Genomic DNA, 5,404 nt, shown 5'->3' on the forward strand with positions numbered 1-5,404 from the left:
AATGAGTAATTAATAAGTGGTGAATAGGACATCAAGGTAGGTCCCATGCTATACTTGCCTTGGTTAGCAAACTCCTGCTGGTCCTGCTGGTCATCAAAGAACTCTTGGTCACCAACGTTCTCCTCACCGTCTGAACGTGACCAACACGGCAACATACAACATTCCAAAGGCATTCATGCAAACCAAACAATCCTATAATTAGAACAGTACACCAGCAGTATAGAAAACATTAAATGTTTATGAAAAGAATCTATGTCTCGCTACGATCACGTCAACGCGAAGTTCACGAAAATCGGAGCTAAAACACGAAAGTTATGAATTAAACGGGGTTTTCTATAGCAACTTATTTAATTAAACCTAACCATGAAATTTAAAGTTGCAAACATGGTTAACAGTGGTACTAACATGTAGAGAACTTTATTACGAATCTAACGCAATTTGAACGGGTCGATTCGGAGCTAAAACGAAGTTTTTAAGAGCAAAACAAATCCAGTGGCATTTCTGTAAATATTGAAAACATATTTTGGACTAAGACAGTATATTTTACGTTTTCAAAAGGAAAAAACATACTCAGGAAATGTGTTTTGGACTGTGGGTTAGGATTTAGAAAAGTTTAGGGACTCCTTAGCAAAACTGCCATACGAAGGGGTACAGGATGATCTATGTCGTTGGATCAAGAACGATCGGCTCAGATTAGAAATGAGAGGGAGAGAGAGAAGGCAGCGGCCGGAACAATGCTTCCGACGGCGGGGTACCATGGCCGGTGGCAAGGAGGTCACCGGTGCGTGTGGAACTCGGCCTATGGGCCATAGTGTGCCCATCCGAGAGCACCGGGAGAGAGAGGGGGTTCAAGCGACCTCGGCTAGGCCGAGAACAGGGCTGGAGGACGCGGTTGGCACGGGGGCGGCCATGGCCGGTGGCGTGAAGCACGTCGGCGCTCATGGATTGGGGTCCACGGGCCATGAAACTCGCAAATAGCAGCATGGGAAGAAAGAGGGGAGCAAGGGGGTCTCACCGCGAGGAAAAACAGGGGCGGAGGCGGCTCGGGGATGGCTGTCCACGTGGAGGGGCGGACGGCGGACCTCGGTGACCTCGGAGCGGCGGTTGTGGCCTCCTTGTGCATAGGTGAACATGAGAGTGGAGCGGGGAAGCAGTAGGGGGTGCGACAGAGGGTCATGGCTCTGTTTTAAAAAGGTCGGGCGCTCGGGAGGACGCTCCCACGACACGAAGTGGAGCAGCAGCGGTTGCGGCTTGACCAAGTGCGGGGCGCGGAGGTGGGGGACGACGCCGATAGGCGGGCCTGGGTCATCAGCGGCTGAGGAGCAGGCGGCAGTAGCGGCTCGGTGCTGGGCCGGTGTGCTTGCTAGGCCGGACGAGGCTAGCTGGCGCGGAGGAAAGGAGGAGGGTGCGGTGGAGGCAGTTGCTAGCTCGCACAAGTGGGCCAGCCCAGGAAGGAAAAGCAGGAGGAGAGGAAAGGAGGGAGGCGCGCGGGTCGGCGGGAGAAAGGGCCTATGGGCCAAAAGTGAGGAAGGGAGAGAGAAAAGAAAGAAATTCCTTTTGTTTTTCCAAATAAATTTTCCAAACTCATTTTCAAGTTGAATTTGAATTCAATTCAAATTTTAGTCAAAACTAATCATTACAAAAACAAATGTGCAGCAACATGTATGCATCAACTTGTATCTATTCCTTATTATTGATTTTAATTTCACCAAAAATATTATTTCCTACATTTGAATGCTCACATAAATGCACAAATAAAGCAAATTTAACTATTTTGAAAGAATGCAAATTTTTGGGTGTTGCATGAAAACATGTTCAACAGTTGTATAAACAAGTAGATTACTTAATTACGAACCTAACGCAACTTGAACGGATCAAATCGGAGTTAAAACGGAGATTTTATGGCTAAAACAATATTAGTGGCAAAAATGTAAATAGGTGAAAACGTATTTTGGATCTAACCCGAAGAAACTACGCTTTCTAAAGAAGAAAACATATTCTACAAAAGTGTTATGGGCTACGGGTTCGGTAACAGAAAAGCACAGGGGTCCTTTTGAAATAAGCCAGGGACTGCGGGTTAAGGCTGAAATAATTATAATGGCCTTTTTGTAAAATCACCGGTGAAGAGGTAAGTTCTAATCCTGGCCTTTGATTTTAGATCGGACGGCTGCGGTGGCTTCAGGATTCGGCTGGCCAGAACAGGACTTCATCGCGGTGGCTGCCACGACCAAACAAATGGAGCTCGCCGACGACGTTAGTTTAGGGCCTATGGTGCGTTATTCGACGAACGGGAAACACGGGGAGAGAGAGAAACTCAAAGCAAACTCACCGAGACCAAAATCCAGAGCTGGGAATCGACGGTGACGCACTGCGGCTGCTTGGACCCGATGGTGGCGGCGCTAGGGCCAGGCGGCGGCGAGGAAGCTCTGGGGCACGGCGGCTTCAATCAGGGTTCGGGGAAGGAGGCACAGCACCTGGGCTTGCTTTTTATGGGGGCGCACTGGCTTGGAGTGCACGCAAGACGGAGGGGAAACGGGGCGGCAGCGGACTCGACTAGAGCACAGTCCAGCGTGGCCACGTTGCGAGGTAGGGGAAAGCTCTGATGCGTGGCCCCAGGGTGGGGCGGGCTGTCCAAGCCAAGTTGGGTCGGCTGCTGGCTGCGGGGGAAGGCTGAGCGGGCCAACGCAGTGAAGCAGAATGGGCCGCGGTCGCGGAGGAAAAGCAGGCCAGGCCGAGCGAAGCGGCTGGGCCAGCGCAGTGAGGAAACAGGCCTGCGGCCAAGAACCAGAGAAAGGAAGATGGCCTTCGGGTCAAAAGCCAAGGGAGGGAGAGAATTTCATTTTCTATTTTCTAAACCAATTTCCAAACAATTTTTAAATGCAAATTCAAATCAATTCGAAATCCGATTTCAAACCACACAATACAAAAATGATATGCAGCAGCATGAATACACAACCATGTTGCTAAACTTATGATGAATTTTAATTTTAATAAAGATTATTATTTTCCCTAGGTTTAAATGTACATAAAAATTCATAATTAAATGAATTTAATTCTATTTAAATAAAAGCAAATTTTAGGGTGTTACATCCAACACTTTCTCGAGTTGTGTGACACCATCATCATCAAGGACATCACACCCGAGAGCATCAGGCTCTGCTTGTTTCCCTTCTCCCTCTCGGGGAAGGCAAAGCAGTGGTTTTACAAGGAAAAGGAAGATGTCAAGACGTGGGACAAATGTTCCACGGCGTTCTTCGCCAAGTTCTTCCCCATGGGCAAAACCAATGCCCTGAGGGACGAATTTCAAACTTCTAGCAAAGCTCCATGGAAACCATTCCTGAGGCATGGGAGAGGCTACAGGACTACATCCAAGCATGCCCGCACCACAGTACTGAAAACTAGTTAGTGCTCCAAAATTTTTATGATGGATTAATACCCATGTCTAGGGGCACCTTGACGCTGCTGCTGGAGGTGCCTTCCTTTCTCTCACCATTGATGGAGTCACAGCTCACATTAATAAAATGGTGTCAAATCAAAGCTGGGGGAGGAAAGGAAAACACAAAAAGGAATGCATACCATGAAAGAGACAGATATGCTTTCCGCAAAAATATATCTTTTGATGAAAAGATTGGAGGAATGGGCCCAAGAGAAAGATGCCATGATGGGCACCGTCTAGGCCATGGACTCACACATGATGTGTGAAGTCTGTGGGAACGTTGGCCATTTGGGGAATGATTGCCCTGAAACCCGTGAGGAAGCTGCCTTCATCAACAACGGGTTTTGCCAACTAGGTAATAATGGGTGGAATAACCAATCCCGCTTGAAAGGTAATTTGAACTACAACTCAAATTATAATTCAAATCAGCCTTCTTTGAAAGACTTGGTACTAGGCCAAGCGAAAATAAATGAAAGTTTGACCAAGAAGCTCACAACTAATGATAAAATTCTAGAAAATGTAAATTCTCAAATCGAAGGTTTAACTTCTGCTGTTAAAAACCAATTGAGCTTTAACAAAATGATAGAAACACAACTGGCTCAAACAGCTGCCGCAATTCCTATTGATAGTAATGGAAAAATTCCTGCTCAACCTAAAAATTCTCGTGAAAATATAAAAGCAGTGGCCATGAGGGGTGGTAAGACCACTCGTGATCCACCAAACCCTAACCAGTCTACAGAAAGGCAAAAGAGCGCCAGGAGGCCGAACCTTTGACAAAGGGAAAAGAAAAAGAACAAGAAGAGGAGACGACACCAAAAGACTTCGTCGACACCAGCTACCTGCTGTTTCCCAAAAGGAACCGCAAACAGGCCGTGGACGAGCAATTCGCTCATTTTGTTGACATGATTGGAAGATACATGTAAGCGTCCCACTGAAGGACGTCTTACATGTACCTTCCTATGCCAAGTACATCAAGGACATCATCAACAATAAGCGACCACTATCGTCCACGGAGGTCGTCAAGCTGACAGAAGAGTGTAGCGCTGCTATACTCGACTGCCCTAAAAAGAAAAAGGATCCTGGGTGCCCCACAATCTCATGTTTCATCGAGATCCAATACTTCGACCAAGCCTTGTGCGACCTTGGGACTAGTGTAAGCGTTATGACCATGGCCATCTTCGACAAGCTGAACCTCACGCAATTGATGCATGGATGATGCTTCAGCTAGCCAATTCGACGGTCTGCTACCCAATAGTGATAGTGGAAGATATTCTGGTGAAAATCTGGGATTGCTACATCCCTATCGACTTTGTGGTACTCGGCATGGAGGTCGCTACAGAATCGACCCACATCCTTGGGCGACCCTTCTTAGCACTGCAGGAGCTCAAATTGATGTTGGAGCCAGAGAAATCCGCTTCAATATCCATGGTAACGAAGAAAAATTCGCATTCAGGCCCAGGAAGGAGGAATGCTCCATGATCTAAATCAAATACGGGCCAAACCCACAAGGCCTAAGGGAGGTCCATATCCAACCACAAACGGTGGACAGGCCCATGAAAAAGAACAAAGAAATTAAAATGAAGCCGGAGCAAAAAAGAACAAAATGGTATCGAAAACTAAAGAAGAAGCTCTGAAATCCATCACTACACCACCGAGAACAAACAAGATGGTGTGGAGGCCAAAGAAAGAGCAGCCCTCTGCATCCACTTCTCCGGGATCGGGCGCTCCATCAACAAACAAGAAATGAATGGAGAAGGGTCCTACTCATTGGACCTTAAAAGGTGAGTCCTTGCCAAAGCTAAATTGGTAGTTATCTTTTATAATTATGCCAAAACTTTGAATTCTTAGTTTATGCGTTAATAAGTTCAAAAATAATATAAAACACATATATTTATATATAAATAATTTTTCTTTGTGTTGAATCCTAGCTGTCTTCCCATGTTCTATACAAAGTCTTCATAGGCATGG

The 5,404-nt window shown here is 46.5% G+C and overlaps 1 non-coding gene across 1 annotated transcript; it reads right to left on the minus strand.

The window, feature by feature from the left end:
* Positions 1-3,286: 3,286 nt before the first annotated feature.
* Positions 3,287-3,392, minus strand: LOC136490426 (small nucleolar RNA R71). The gene has a single exon (XR_010767717.1). It is a non-coding gene; the product is annotated as a small nucleolar RNA R71 (small nucleolar RNA).
* Positions 3,393-5,404: the final 2,012 nt, after the last annotated feature.

This window comes from Miscanthus floridulus, chromosome 10 (genome assembly GCF_019320115.1).
Source record: "Miscanthus floridulus cultivar M001 chromosome 10, ASM1932011v1, whole genome shotgun sequence".
Lineage (NCBI taxonomy): Eukaryota > Viridiplantae > Streptophyta > Magnoliopsida > Poales > Poaceae > Miscanthus > Miscanthus floridulus.